Here is a 16,654-nt window from a genome sequence, read left to right as displayed (position 1 = left end):
CTCACCAGACCTGAACCCCAGAGAGAATCTATGGGGTATTGTAAAACGGAAAATGAGAAACAAGAGACTAAAAAATGTAGATGAATTGAGGCAGTAATTAAAGCAAAAGTGCTCCTACCAAGTAATGAGTACATGTACATGTAGAGTAAATTAACATGATTTCCAGAAGACCAACAATACACTAAATTTTGCAATAAAAAAATTCCTTACACTACTGCATTACAGCAAAAAAAAAAAAAAATTTTGTTACTGTAATGCATTACTTTTGTAATCTGTTATGTTACAATCGGAATGCAGGAGATGAGAGATCCAAAAGCAGTGTGTGTTTATTGGGTAATCCAAAAATCAGAATCAAACAAGCAGGAGGTCATAACCAAAAATCAGTTCAGAAATAAACAAAACAAGAAAATCGAAACTAGAAGGAACACAAGGAAACCAGGTGACGGAAAATAAGGACTCCATGACACAGAGAGAAAACAGACAGGTTTAAATAGACAGAATAATGACGATGAAAGTGAAAGCACCTGAGTGCAATTAACAGAGTTGCAATTATGATGATGAAGGGACAAGGCTTTCTGGGAAATGAAGTGCCTGCGGTGAAGTGCCTATGGGGAGGTGAGACCACTAGTGGACACCCAGGGACACACAGACCAGACATCGTGACATTACCCCCTCCTCTACAGAGCAGCTACCAGAAACTCCACCCGAACAAACCAAGGAACACAGAGACCAGGAGGGAGGTGGACCGGCGGAGGACCAGGGGGAGGGACGGAGGGCCAGGCAACAAAGGGAAACAGACACAGGAAGTGCCAAAACAAAAACTAAACAACAACAAGGAAACCAGGAGGGGGTAGGACTGGTGGAGGACAAGGGGGAGGGACGGAGGGCCAGGTCCACAGAAGGAAACAGAGAAAAAAAAAAAAAACAAGGAACAAAACACAAGACCAGGAGGGAACAGAAAGTTCGGGGCCCGGGGCCCAGGGCAGAGCCGACAGGGCGGCGCAGAAGACCACCACAGCCGTGCGGTCGAGACAGAAGCCCACCAGGGCAGCGCAGAAGACCACCACAGCCGTGCGGTTGGAACAGGAGCCCACCAGGGCACCGCCGAAGACCACGACAGTTGGATCGATGACACAGGAGAGCAAGTCTGGTTAGGCAAGTCTGAAACAAAGAACATGAACAGGTGGCCATGACAGGATAAGTCGAGCACTCAGAGAGTTCGGCTGAGACGTGACGAGGCTCTTGACGTTCCGCAGAGACGAGGAAAGGCTCTGGTAGTTCAGCAGAGACGTGAAGAGGCTCTAGTAGTTCAGCAGAGACTTGGAGAAGCTCTGGTAGTTCTGCAGAGATGTGGAGAGACTCTGATAGATCCGTGGTGTTTTTGACTGGATTCAGGAAGATCAACGGTGACTTGACTCTGCTCATGAAGATCATTGGTGACCTGACTTTGCTCATGAAGATCATTGGTGACTTGACTTTGCTCATGAAGATCAATGGTGACGTGCATTTGCTCATGAAGATCATTGGTGACTTGACTTTGCTCATAAAGATCAATGGTGACTTGCCTTTGCCCATGAAGATAGTCAGTGACTTGACTTTCCCCATGAAGATCATTGATGACGTGCATTTGCTCATGGTGACTTGCCTTTGCTCATGAAGTTAGTCAGTGACTTGACTTTGCCCACTCACTTGACTTGACTCCTTGACTCCTGAGGTCTAACTGTGGTAGTGCTTAACTTATGAGTGTTGATGGTGACTTGACCTGACTCTGGAGTGTTGATGGTGACTTGACCTGACTCTGGAGTGTAAACGGTGATTTGACCTAACTCTGGAGTGTAAAAGGTGACCTGACCTGACTCTGGAGGGTCAATGGGAACCTGACCCAACACTGGAGGGTCAACGGGAACCTTACCCGACTCTAGATGGTCAACGTATTCAATATTGTGCATGAACTGTACCTCCCTATTGTGCAGTGGTGCTAGGCTGGCGGTCCTCCTGTCTGTAGACCCCGGTCAAGAGTCAGCCATCCCACAAGGAGAGACAGGTGTGGCTAGGGTCACTGATACCGATGTTGTAGGTAAGCCCCAAAAATCAAAGGCCTCCAGCTCATTAATTTCCCTCTCCGGCACGGGGTTGTCTAAACAGACGTTAAAAAAGTCTTTCAAGGCCACATCATTATATCCCAGCCCCACCGCCAAAGTCCAGAACTTGTGCCACACCACCCACCTCATTCCCCCTTTGATGGAGGGTGGTTAATTTCATGAATCTTCTCCTCTGCTCCTCCATGCTGGCTGGGGAACGGAAACAAAATCCCACACCGCTGGATCTGATCGGATGGAGTCCTTCTGTTACGATCAGAACACAGGAGACAAGAGATCCAAAAGAAGTGTGTGTTTATTGGCTAATCCAAAAATCAGAATTAAACAAGCATGAGGTCATAACTATAAATCAGTCCAGAAATAAACAAAACAGGAAACAAGAAATTGCGATTTGTATTAGTTCGTTCAGGTGCAGGAGGGTCTTCGAGGAGAACTTTGCATAAGAGAGCTCGGTTCAGTGTCGCTGTCCGTGATATGCGGCTCTCGATCTCTCTCGTGCACACCGAACACAGCGCCCGAGTAACCAGCTACTCTGTTCAGCTTTTCCGCGTCTTGTGTTTGGATGCTTTAATGTTTAAATCGACAAGCGGTAAGGCTTAAAAACACGTGAAAAGATAAGCTTTCGTGACGATACGCAGCAGTGGCTCCTCAACTGTCCCTCAACTGTCTCAGCCAGTCGGTTATATAAAAGGTGAAAGTTATCATAGCTTGCTTAGTATAGACCCAGCTCCCAACCCGACTTTGAGAATAGATTAACGGCGATATTTTTTTTATCGACCAATAAGAGTCTCACGTTAACGCAGCACGTTAACGCCGATAACGCCCACCAGTAATTATTATTATTATTTTTAATTATAGTAGATTTGAGCGTCCAAATTGTTGTGTAAAAGATATACTCAAACAACTGATGATAGCCAGTGACTTGAATGTGAAAAAAAATGGAACACACACACATATATATATATATATATATATAATGGAGGTTAACTGTTCAGTTACTGACATTCTTCAAAATATCCTTTTTTTATGCACAAACACAAGAACGAAACTCATACAGGCTTGGAAAAAACTTGAGGGTGAGTTAATGATGCCAGATTTTTTTTAATGTTAATTATTCCTTTAATGTATTCAAAATAGTTTTATATTTGAAGCAATTGTTAAACAGTATAGCATCAGTTCTCACACTCCCCAAACACAAAGTGCCATTGCTATCATTCTGATAATTTGTAGATAAATAAAAATCCTGGACAAGGGCATCAAAGAAGGTTAAATATAATTGAATTCTGCTTCCATAGCATATTAATAATGCAATTTGTAATGTTACTTCCTACTCCTGGGCCTCTAGAGATGTTTGTCTCCAGATCCCTATGCTTTGTGTGTTTATGCTCTCAGCATAATATGGTACTACACTTCTCTGTTCACCCCAGCAGATCTTATGTTATTAACATAAAAAAAGATGTTTCTTAACACACTTTTATGTGACCTCTGGTCCTCTTAGCAGTATTGTATTCAAATGATGAATTAATTAAATATAGCGAATAAAGTGTGCATAGAACGCTCCTGTTACAAACACTAAAATGCTGTCTCTCATTTTAGTTTATCGTGAAAAAAGGAAAATATTTTTATTTTTTTTTAATAAACTGGCAAAGAAAACCTAACTTCAAACCAATATAGTGGATTAATCACAAATTATATTTTAACTTTCTTGGAATATCCCAGATAAAGATATGTTCCAATAGCATTTTGTTTATGTAACGATAAGCCAGAGACGTTCGGATCCATAGGCAGAACTTTTATTATAAGAATGGTCAGACAGGCAATAATCAGTAACGGCGTCAGGTATGTCAGGAATATCCAGAATCAATAACAGAAACAAGCAGATGTCGGGGCAGGCAGCAGAGAAGTCTGTAAAAAACGATCCAAAGGTTAGATACGGAAGGAACAAACACAAAGAAAAATGCTCGGAAATGTCAGACAGGCTAAACAAGACTTCGCAATGAGTGCATGTTTGAGAGCAGCTTATATGAGTATGGAAATGAGGTGCAGGTGTGAGTGCAATTAGTCCCAGGTATGAGGCCTTGTGGGAAATGGAGTTCATGATGGGTCTTGAGTGAGTCCTGAGTGGAGTGCCCTCTACTGAAGTTCATGGGCACTCCAGCTGATGACAGCTTACCGTGACAGCTTACATTCTACGTTATGAAAACATTATTTGAAAGTGTCCAGTTTTTTTATTGAATTGTATTTTATTTGTGGGTTGTGGGTAAGTTACGTGAATTGATAATTTTGCAAACATTATGGTAGAATTACTTTTAAATGTTATCTTCATATTCTGAAGCAAGTAGTAACATTTAAAAAGAAAAAAAAAACATAAGGCAAACATGTGATTAAAAGTTCTATGAATGATGTATAACTAATATGATTTCTATACAACATATAAAGACATACAGTATATGATAGGGCACATTAAATGTATTGCATAGTAGTATTGACCTTCAGAGTACAGTATGACCTTGAGTGATTTTTTTATTTTTATTTTTAATTTTTTTGCTTAAATAGTTGCAATTTTCTGTTAATTGTTTGCTAATTTGACTACTTTGTCAGTGTTTACTGACTTTATTAGAACAAGAAAGAATATTTACAAATTGTAATATTTACAAATTCTCCCATTCCAATATGTGCCATTGACATATTGGAATGGGAGATTCGCGTCATAGATGTGCATCATTTCTTAACATCCCAGCATAGTAATTTCTCAGGAATCAGCCTGTATTTCATACATTTCAAGTGCAGCCATGTATTAAATGTGTGAACACACTTGACCTCGTTGGCTAAATATGTGCCATTGACATCTGCGCTGCTCTGGTCACAGTTTAGCAGAAATCAGAGGAGATCCACTCTTAAAATAGGGCCTTACAATGATGCCAGACAAAGCAGTGTTTGCTCCAGGGGCTTAACCTGAATCTATCAATGCAAACAAGTCTGGTTATTCAGCAGAAGAAAAGCACTTCTGGGCACAGAGAGACCTGACATCTGACAAACTGCATGCCAGGCTGTGCCCAGCAGTCTGTGCCAGACAGCATTATTAGTTAGTTAAGGAGCCTTTGGTGAATCTGTCCAGATCAATAGAGATAATTTATTGTTTTGAAACACCCTGTCCAGTCTGTAAAATAGCACTAATCTATGGGCATAATAAGAAAATTAGAAAAATCTAGAAAATTCTAAGCAAGGCATTTATTAATTCATGTATTTGTCCAATTTATGTCCATTAGAAAACAAACGACTAATATTTCTTCGCTAAATATGACAAACATGTCCTTTGAATGTCGGAGAGCAACAATGTCTAAGAAAATCTAAAAATAACAGATTTTGTGAAACACGTAGTAAAGCGTAAACAGAAGGCAAACATGTCACAACTTTAGCGTTCCAGAGCCATTAAGCAAGAGAACAACTGCAACGTGTTTTCAATGTATAATTCATGGTATTGGTTTATTTATGACTGCTCATCACTTTACAAGAGCTAATACATGTAGCAATTACCTGAGCTCAGAATGCGTTAGTGCTCTGGCCATTGGGCAATAAGAGCTGCTGGAATGAAATGGTGTTGAAGTTGTCTCATGTAATCACAATCAAATCTTGTGAGGCGTTAAAGTGAGAGAGTGTATATAGCAATTCTTTAATTTGGACATGTAATGATTATGCATACACAAGTATAGACTGACCTTTAACAACTCTGTGAGAGTCATTTATATATATATATATATATATTTATATATATACACTCACCAGCCACTTTATTATGTATACCTGTTCAATTGCTTGGTAACACAAATTGTAATCAGTCAATCACATGGCAGCAACTCAGTGCATTTTGGCATCTAGATGTGGTGAAGATGACTTGCTGAAGTACAAACCAAGCATCAGAATGGGGAAGAAAAGGGATTTATGTGACTCTGAACGTGGAATGGTTGTTGGTGTCAGATGGGCTGGTCTGAGTATTTCCAAAACTGTTGATCTACTGGGATTTTCACGCACAACCATCTCTAGGGTTTACAGAGAATGGTCCTAAAAAGAGAAAACATCCAGTGAGTGGCAATTGTGTGGACAAAAATCCCTTGTTGATGTCAGAGTTCAGAGGAGAATGGGCAGACTGGTAAGAGCTGATACAAAAGCAACCGTAACTCAAATAACCATTCGGTACAACCAAGGTATGCAGAACCCCATCTCTGAACACACAACACGTCGAACCCTGAAGCAGATGGGCTATGGCAGCAGAAAAATACACCGGGTGCTGCTCCTGTTAGATAAGAACTGGACATGGAGGCTACAATTGGACAATAGAAGATTGGAAAAGCATTGCCTGGTCTGATGAGTCTCAATTTCTGCTGCAACATTCAGATGGTAGGGTCAGAATTTGGCGTAAAGAACATGAAAGCATGGATCCATCCCGCCTTGTCTCAACGGTTCAGGTTGGTGGTGGTGATTTAATGGTGTGTGGGATATTTTCTTGGCACACTTTGGTTCCCCTTAGTACCAACTGAGCATTGTTTAAAAGCTACAGCCTTGTATTGTTGCTGACCATGTCCTTCCCTTATGACTACAGTGAACCCATCTTCTGATGGCTACTTCCCGCAGGATAATGCACCATGTCACAAAGCTCAAATCATCTTAGACTGGTTTCTAGAACTTGACAATGAGTTTACTTTACTCAAATTGCCTCCATAGTCACCAGTTCTCAATCCAATAGAGCAGCTTTGGAAGTAGTGGAATGGAATATTCGCGTCATAGATATGCAGACGACAAAACTCCATGCTATCATGTGAATATGGACCAAAATCTCAGAGGAATGTTTCCAACACCTAGTTGAATCTATGCCACAAAGAATTAAGGCAGTTCTGAAGGCAAAAGGGGGTCCAAAACAGTACCAGCAAGGCGTACCTAAGGAAGTGGCCAGTGAGAGTGTGTCTATATATATATATACATTACAGACCAAAATGTTGGACACACCTTCTCATTCAGAGTTTTCTTTATTTTCATGACTATCAAAAATTGTAGATTCACACTGAAGGCAACAAGGGCTATTTGACCAAGAAGGAGAGTGATGGGGTGCTGCGCCAGATGACCTGACCTCCACAGTCACCGGACCTGAACCCAATCCAGATGGTTTAGGGGTGAGCTGGACCGCAGACAGAAGGCAAAAGGGCCAACAAGTGCTAAACATCTCTCGGGGAACTCCTTCAAGACTGTTGGAAGACCATTTCAGGTGACTACCTCTTGAAGCTCATCAAGAGAATGCCAAGAGTGTGCAAAGCAGTAATCAAAGCAAAAGGTGGAACCTTTGAAGAACCTACAATATGACATATTTTCAGTTGTTTCACACTTTTTTGTTATGTATATAATTCCATATATAATTCCACATGTGTTAATTCATAGTTTGGATGCCTTCAGTGTGAATCTACAATTTTCATAGTCTATATATATATTAGTGCTGGGCAAGTTAACGCATTATTATTGCTTTAACGCATTAATTGCATTAATTGAAAGTCCTTTGCTCATTGGATCTGAATACACATACAGACAAATCATGGTTCACAGGACGGAATGCTCCCAATCAAATTATTTAGGCTAAGCATCAACATTCACAAACCACTTTCCACTGTTATTTTTAAAAACAAGCTCTTAATCATGACTTTGACATGAGTCGGAGATAGGAAGTTTTCGATAGCACATGGAGACAGCAGAGAAGGACTCTCGGTCAACACAGTGAAGTGATCATTTTGTTAATTGTGTGGTCTAATATTTTGAGTCGTATGGGACATGATAAGTTCCTCTCACAATATATTGCTTTAAAGATCTATCACTTTTGTCGCTCAGAAATATCCATTCAATCATGCAGGATGTATCAGAAGATCTGATCTCTGGCACAGTTAGCGCTCACACTGACTGATCTATATATGACTAAACCGTTGTCTTGTCCACCTCTCCAAACCGAGCCAGGCACTGCTAAATGGAACGTGTTTGTTTCTTGATTTTGGAAGTGCTTTGTTTTCTTGTTTGGAGGACAGAGGGCTCATGATCCGAGTTAAGCTCACAAATGGCTCATGTTCCTTGGAGGTGGCTCCACCATGGCTTCCTAGTCTGCCTTCACCGCCATGGCCTCCTGAACTGTCTGATCTGCCATGGAGCCCTTAACGGGTACCGCTCTGGAGGCCGCTCCATCCCCATCTGCGTTTCCTTCCTACGCGTGCTCCATGTTTTGTTTATTTCCTTATTTGGTCTTCCTGTTCTTGTCATGATTATGTAATTATTTGTTTCAGGTGTTCCCCGTTCTGTTCCGTTGTTCCCAGGTGTTTCCCATTAGTTTCAGTGTATTTAAAGTGTGTTCTGCCCCTCATCTCCCATCCGATAATGTTCATCTCACCCAATTGCTACATGTGCTTTCCTGGTGTTCAGTTCAATAAAGTTCTATGCCATCTGCACAGCACACTAGGCACGCATAACATGTATATATAATTTCACTTAACTCTATTACTGTCAAAGTGTCTGCTCTGTGTTTCCCTGGGTGTCCACTAGTAGTCTCATTTCCCCATAGTCACCCCACTTCATGCACTGCATTTCCCACGAGCCTTTCTCCCATTCATCACTGTTTGCACAACTGTCATTGCACTCAGCTGTCTTCACTTTCATCGTCACCACCTGTCCATATATACCAGCCTGTCTCATTCTGTTTCATGGAGTCCTTGTTTTCCGTCACCCGGCTTTTTCGTGTGCCCTGTGTTTTTCTTAGTTATGACCTCTTGCCTGTTTTTGGATATAGATTTTTGGATTACCCATTAAAACACTGCATTTGGACCTCTCGTTTCCGGTGTGCATTCGTTACAATTACTAATTGCATGGTTAAATGAGTAAATAAATAAATCTAGTTTTTCTTTTTTAGAATATTGTTTTGCAAACTATGTCATACAAATAACTTTTTTTTTTAGTTATACAGATTACTTTCAGTATGTTACTTAAGTTTATTTACTGAAAATCGTGACTTTGCCTAGCTCTCCTTTTTTCGAAATGTGTTCATGTGAGAAGCAGCAACGTCCAAATTCATTCTTTTGAGTTGAATATTTTCCTAACCATAATGAATTGGTTGATATTACTCTGTTTTCTGAATAATGATGTAATCCAGTATTTTTTCTATAAAATGGTGGTACTAAGGAATGATGCTAAGGCGTAGAATATTTCTGGTAAATTTCTAGAAACTTTCCAAAAATCCCTGGAATATTAAAAAAAAAAAAATATACGGGAAATTTTACAAATTTTTACAACCTTAGTACTAAGTACAAAAATACTATGAAAATTAAATTTGTAATTAACTAAGGATAATACTGTATTAGCTTGCTTATTTTGCTCAAGTGCAGCTAATTAAATCTAAGAAACTATGCCACAGGCAACCACTTTGAACGCAACTCATCCAATAAATTTGTGATGCTGTTTGCAAATGTTTTTTGGAATCACAGATTAAGGAAAGACCAAATCATTTCCTACTATGTTGATAATGGGGTGACCATACGTCCTCTTTTTCCCAGACATTTTAAATGGACTAAATCGTCCAAGTTATACGTAGATGTGTTTGAACTGAAGTGGCACTTCACAGACAGATTGTTGTTTGACATGAAAATAGGATGAGATCTATAGAGAGCAGGCACATTGCATGCTGTCGAATCGCTGTCATGGTGTTTTGTTGTCTCACACCGATTAATGAATTAATTAAATTAAAGACCAATAGCATGCAGCCATTGTAAATAATCAACCAATCATGGCATGCAAGAAGGTGGGATCCACAGGGAATAGACAAACAATGCAAACTGAAGACAGTTTAGGCAATGTATAACTCCTGACCACGACATGTCCAGGAAAAAAAGGATGTATGGTCACCCTAGTAATAACAGAACTTGCTATCAGTATCAATGCTTTTGGGGAACGCACCTCTGGTTTGGAAAGACATAGTTTGTGAGTTAATTATTTCTTTAATTAAACTGAAAATATAATTGATGCAAAGACAAATTTTCACTGTCACAAGAAACTGGACCTATTTTGTGTTCCTGTATTTGATAACTGATCATCTAAATACAACATATATTGTCTGTTCACCATATAGTCATGCAATCCACATCAAAGTCACCACCGTCCTTGTGTTTCCACAAAACTCTCAAGGTAACTTTATACTCCCTTTCACAAACAATCTTCACTGTCAACTCTCATTTAGTAATGTGTCTCTTGTCATTTTTTCTGACCTTTCCTTGGGTGCTTTGAGCCTCCATGCATGCTTTAATTACAAAGAGGGAGTCATTCCCTGTAAAAGACCAGTCATGATATATGACACATTAGCCAGCTGCTGATGAGTCATGTTTTTCTGCTGTTATAAAGAGCAGCAAGGGCTTTCCTTGATGGATTGCTGGTGTAATTACATTTAGCACAATGTAAGGGTTGACTGTCCATGCTTAAATGATTTTGTCATAGCAATAACTGTTGCATTCACAAATACTTTAAATATATAAATGGATTCCTTCAGAATACAGCTTTCCATGCATTAGCATGCCAGCCATGTGGTGTTATGAGATATAAAGTGATTTATGTTAGGAATACTATAAATGGTTCTGTTAACTTTATAATTATATGTTTTTTTTTTTTTTTTTGTTTTTTTTTTTTTTTTTTTTTATCATATTTGAATGTTTGTGATAGCTGGCTGAGAATGATCTAAACTGCAGTTACTGTTAGTAAGTTTGCATTTATACATTCTTTTTTTTTTTTATAAAAACATCTATTTTTCACTTCCTTATTCTCGTTATTCGTTATTCCACTAGTCAAAAAGCCTTAACCTAGCCATAAAAATCAATTCTGTAAATTCAGTGCTCTAACAAACATATTGCACTTCAAGCTTCAACTGGAACACAAAAGAATAAAACACATGATGAATCATGATGGCTAGTCATCAAATTATATTAAAGCCAATAAAACAAAGTTTGCTAAGCAAGGCCTCAACCCCCATTGTGGCAATAGCAAACACAATGATTATCTAATCTTATTGGTACTGAACTCATATTCGGCCAAGATGGGTCCCTAAATATTTGAAGACAATGAGTACAAGGCATTAGTTGTGCAATTGTGTGTACTTGTATTATTATTTTATTATTTTCCTCTGTGAAAATAAGATGGGATCCAGAACAAGGGAGTTATAAAGTAATATGACATTAAATTAGATTGGATATAGCAGTTTTACAGCTATTTTGGACTTTGTTAAACCATCTGCAGTAATCTCTTCATGATATGATTGTATTTTAGGGTACAGGTTTTTGCTTGAGTTTATCAAGTCAAAGTCAACTTTATTGTCAATTCTGCTATATGTACATGATATACAGAGGATGTGCTATACAGGAACTGAGGGAGGGGTGCAGCAGTGCTCAAGATTGGATATGTTATGGCTATAATAGTTGTATTTCATTTTTGATAGGAATGAAAATAAGGTAGTGAGAGATATAAGTTCTGTGTTGACTAGTGACAGTCACTAGCAATGACTAACGTATGTTTAGATAAGTCAGAGATATCTATCTTGAGAGAAACCCAAATGTAGTTGAGCGTCAGTAGCATAGTCAAGAACAGCTGTGCAATTTGATGATCATTCCTAGCATTAGGCGTTGATTAGAAAATTTTAAAGGTCTAAGTATTGAACCCTGTGGTACACCAATGAAAATCAGGATGACAAAACAAGAAAGTACTGACCTGCATATGCCCTTCTCTATCAGTGTGGAAAAGCTGAATGGATGCTTTAATGGCTGACAGATAGATGTTGAGCAAGTTTTATGAAACCAATGTTTGTCTGACTTTTTTCCATAATGATGTTTTTTGTCTCAAATAAAGGCACCAAATGTTGCCAATTGGGAGGTCATGGGGCAAGTTGTTTATTCCAGCATTGTAATAAAGGGTTATGTCTGACAAGAATATGTTATGTCCACAGGATTCATGGGGAGAATTTGCTTTTTTTCACTTCTTCTCTCATGTCTCTAATTGTGTTACTTCAGAGAACCTTAGAGAACATCAGCATCCAGGTCGCCTACCCAGGGTTGCATAAAACGACAAAGAAACTCCCATTGAGATTAATGAGAATGCTAACAGATCTGTCTGTTATGCATGTGCAAGCTATATGATAACATAACCTGCAGTTTGAGTTTTTAGTATTCACATATTCATTCATTTTGAGTGCTATGAACTCTTCACCCCTCATTAAAGGAGTGAAAGAATGACTTGTTATTCATAAAGTTCAGGGTTGTGTTTCCCAAAAGCAGTGTAAGCCTAAGAAACAATCGTACGACTGATCTTAACAGTATGGTCTTTTTCCCAAAAGCATTGTAACTTGAGTAGCACTTAAATATCATCGTACAGTAGATCAAGGACTGCTCTGGAATAATCGTAAAGCCCTACGTCCATTGTAAAAAGACAGAGTTAAGAGGTCACCTGCGGCAGATTACACCCATTACTTTATTAAAGTGCAATGTGATTGTAATTATTTTTAACTTTTATTAAAAATTTTGATTGTACTTTATTGTACACTTCATTACCTTTTATATATAAAATGGGAAATGCATATGAAAATATAATAATGAATGTTCATGAAAAAGACTCTTAAGAAAATGCTCTTAAGCACAAAGATTGATTATTATTGAGAAACGCAGCCAAGGTCAGTTTGATTAATAGCTTTCATATGTGTTTCTTGATGTGTTTAAGGATATTGCAATATTGAAATTTCATGATTATTATAGAGTTACTTATCTCAAAATCATCTCATTATATGAAAACATGATAAATGAAGGTTGGCAGAGAAAGCAAAAATATTATAATAAAACCCATGGTTTCACATCAAAACAACACAAATTTTTATTGGATGAGTTGCGTTCAAATTTAGTGTAAAATACTGATAAAGACACAGCTGTGAACACCTCCCAAACCAATTAGTTGTGTCCCAAATAATGTGTTTTTTTTTTTACATTAAAGCATGTCACCATATTCTGTTACACCAAATACACAAAATAATGCTCTTTAAAAAAAGCATCATAAGACCCCTTTAATTCTTTAAAACAGTTACATAAAGCAAAACAATTTATTTCAAATTAATCAATTAAAAACATGTTAGAGAGAATGAAACAAAAGTCTAACTTTACTTAAATAATACTAAAATAAAAAAACTTGTTTTGTTAGAAAATAAGGACAAAATACGCTTTATGCACAGTAAGAGAGAAAATGCAAGCCAGTCAACCAAATTTCAAATTATTTACAACACCACTAAGATTTCATCTGGTCTTCATTGTAAGGCTCACATCCATTTATGTCCCATCATTATTTATTCATTCAAGGGTTTATAATTTATTACTGTTCTCTTCACCCAATGCACAAAATGCACTAAGAGTTTTCTTTTTTTTTTTTCCTAAAACAAAATAGTTTATAGTCAAGGCTTAGTACACTATGTTTGCATTTCAATCTCCATGTTGACATCATTTGATAGCTGAAGCAAGCCACAATGTGGTATTGATTTCTTTTACACTGTTGTCCCAGAATTGAACGTCATATATAAATATTCCAAATTCAAAAGCAAGATTTAGCACTCATATGTTTTCTGAAAGATGCTGAAAATGTTACACATAATTTTTCCACAGGCTTGCTATATGTGCCAACTGCACAGAACTGGCACCAATTCACCTCTCAGTGTCTCTTCAATATATGGCCCATCCAACCCCCCTGCACTAGATAAGGTCCCAGCTGTGGTGAGCAGCCAGGTAATTCACGTCTTATTATCTGTCCTTCAAATAAATGTCATGGGAATGAGCGGGCCAGGAGGTCAGAACCACTGTATGGTTATTCAAGCAGAGGATTGCTGTCGAGCACCATGAAGAATCACTGCTTTCAAACTCTGCTGGGTTTACTGTTAATGCACAGGATGATGGAAAAATAGAGCCAGAATGTGAGCGAACCATAATAAGACTGAAAATGGTCAATTTGGTGCTAGTAAAAGCACTTTGTTCTGGCATAACACTATGTTAACATACATGTGTACATACAAACTGCACAAATAGGCACCAAGAATCTTGTAAAATCAGACACTTTTTATTTATTATAAGAAAGTGGTTCTCATCTGTCACAGGTTTGTCTCAAACAGCAAGGAAATAACAATGCGGTCACAATTTATTTTAAGGTCATATTCTTGCTACTAACAGACCATTGACTATGACTTTAGCCTCAATGAAATCCTTGTTTGCTGCTTATTTAGTTAAGTTTAGGTACTGGGTAGGATTAGAGATAATCATGCAAAATATGTACTTTATAAGTATAATAAAATCCAATATGTTAATATATTAAGCTCTTTTATAGTGCCTTGTGTTTAACAGGAAATACTTAAAGGGTTAGTTCGCCCAAAAATGAAAATTATGTCATTAATAACTCACCCTTATGCTGTTCCAAACATGTAAGGCCTCCTTTTATCTTCGGAACACAGTTTAAGATATTTTAGATTTAGTCCGAGAGCTCTCAGTCCCTCCATTGAAGCTGTGTGTACGGTATACTGTCCATGTCCAGAAAGGTAAGAAAAACATCATCAAAGTAGTCCATGTGACATCAGAGGGTCCGTTGGAATTTTTTGAAGCATCGAAAATACATTTTGGTCCAAAAATAGCAAAAACGACTACTTTATTCAGCATTGTCTTCTCTTCCGTGTCTGTGTGAGAGAGAGTTCAAATCACGAACTAATCATTCAGTTCACCAAATCGAACTGAATCGTTTTAAACAGTTCAGATCTCTAATACGCATTAATCCACAAATGACTTAAGCTGTTAACTTTTTGAATGTGTCTGACACTCCCTCCGAGTTCAAACAAACCAATATCCCGGAGTAATTCATGTACTCAAACAGTACACTGACTGAACTACTGTGATGAATACCGAGCCAAGCCAGATAACGAACAATAGACTGACTCGTTCACGAGTGAAGAACCGTTTCTGTCAGACGTGTCCGATTCGTGAACCGAGGAGCCGATGATACTGCGCATGTGTGATTCAGCGTGAAGCAGACCGAGACACAGAGCGCCTGAACTGAACTGATTCTTTTGGTGATTGATTCTGAACTGATTCTGTGCAATTGTTATGGGTGCGGGTAAACCGAAGGCTTGAATCAAGGGCAATCATCGCCAATGACGCCATTACGTCGAGCGCAAAAGAACTGGTGAACCGTTTTCTTCAACCGGTTTATTGAATCGAACTGTCCGAAAGAACTACTGGTTATCCGAACACCGATGCGACCGGTTCTTCACTCGTGAACGAGTCAGTCTATTGTTCGTTATCTGGCTTGGCTCGGTATTCATCACAGTAGTTCAGTCAATGTACTGTTTGAGTAAATGAATTACTCCGGGATATTGGTTTGTTTGAACTCAGAGGGAGTGTCAGCCACATTAAAAAAGTTAACAGCTTAAGTCATTTGTGGATTAATGCGTATTAGAGATGCGAACCGTTTAAAACGATTCAGTTCGATTTGGTGAACTGAATGATTCGTTCGCGAACCGGAAATCCAGCTGCTTTGATTTGAACTCTCTCTCACACAGACACGGAAGAGAAGACAATGCTGAATAAAGTCGTAATTTTTGCTATTTTTGGACCAAAATGTATTTTTGATGCTACAAAAAATTCCAACGGACCCTCTGATGTCACATGGACTACTTTGATGATGTTTTTCTTATCTTTCTGGACATGGACAGTATACCGTACACACAGCTTCAATGGAGGGACTGAGAGCTCTCGGACTAAATCTAAAATATCTTAAACTGTGTTCTGAAGATAAAAGGAGGCCTTACATGTTTGGAACAGCATAAGGGTGAGTTATTAATGACATAATTTTCATTTTTGGGTGAACTAACCCTTTAAGTGCTTTGCATCACAAATGCAATTCTCTACTAGGTGAGCTTCCAAGCAAATTTACTATAACAGCCATTCATATGGAGTTGGTTCAGTGATGCAAACATCAAAATCTCTAAGTTTACAATTTATGCACTATGATAAACATATATATATATATATATATATTTTTTTTTTTTCTGATTTAAAATATGTAGGTGTCTTTTGCCTATAAGAGTGCAATTCTCTTGATTTGAAATGTTGACATATTTATACATTTGCAATGTGACCCAAGGCAGGAATGCATCCATCATACGACATGAAAGGATTTTTAGATAACTAGCATATTCAGTTGTTTTGTTTTTTAATGCATTGGTAAAAAGAAGGCATCTTCAAGAAGGACATCAAGGCCTTCAGAACAAAATCAAAGAGGACCAAATAAATATTTGCGAGCTTGGTCTTTGCACACTGTTTCTCTTTGAGAGCACTTGCCTTGAGCACACAGTTTTATAAACCCAGTCATATTGATTAGGAGAGTATTCAGAGCTCTAGACAGGTTTACGTTTGCAGTGCCTCATTTTAGTAGATGGCATTGCAGAATAGAAAACCAGCTTTTTGAGCATATGATAGGGTGAT

Source organism: Carassius gibelio, chromosome B10 (assembly GCF_023724105.1).
Source record: "Carassius gibelio isolate Cgi1373 ecotype wild population from Czech Republic chromosome B10, carGib1.2-hapl.c, whole genome shotgun sequence".
NCBI lineage: Eukaryota > Metazoa > Chordata > Actinopteri > Cypriniformes > Cyprinidae > Carassius > Carassius gibelio.
This window is presented reverse-complemented; position numbering follows the sequence as displayed.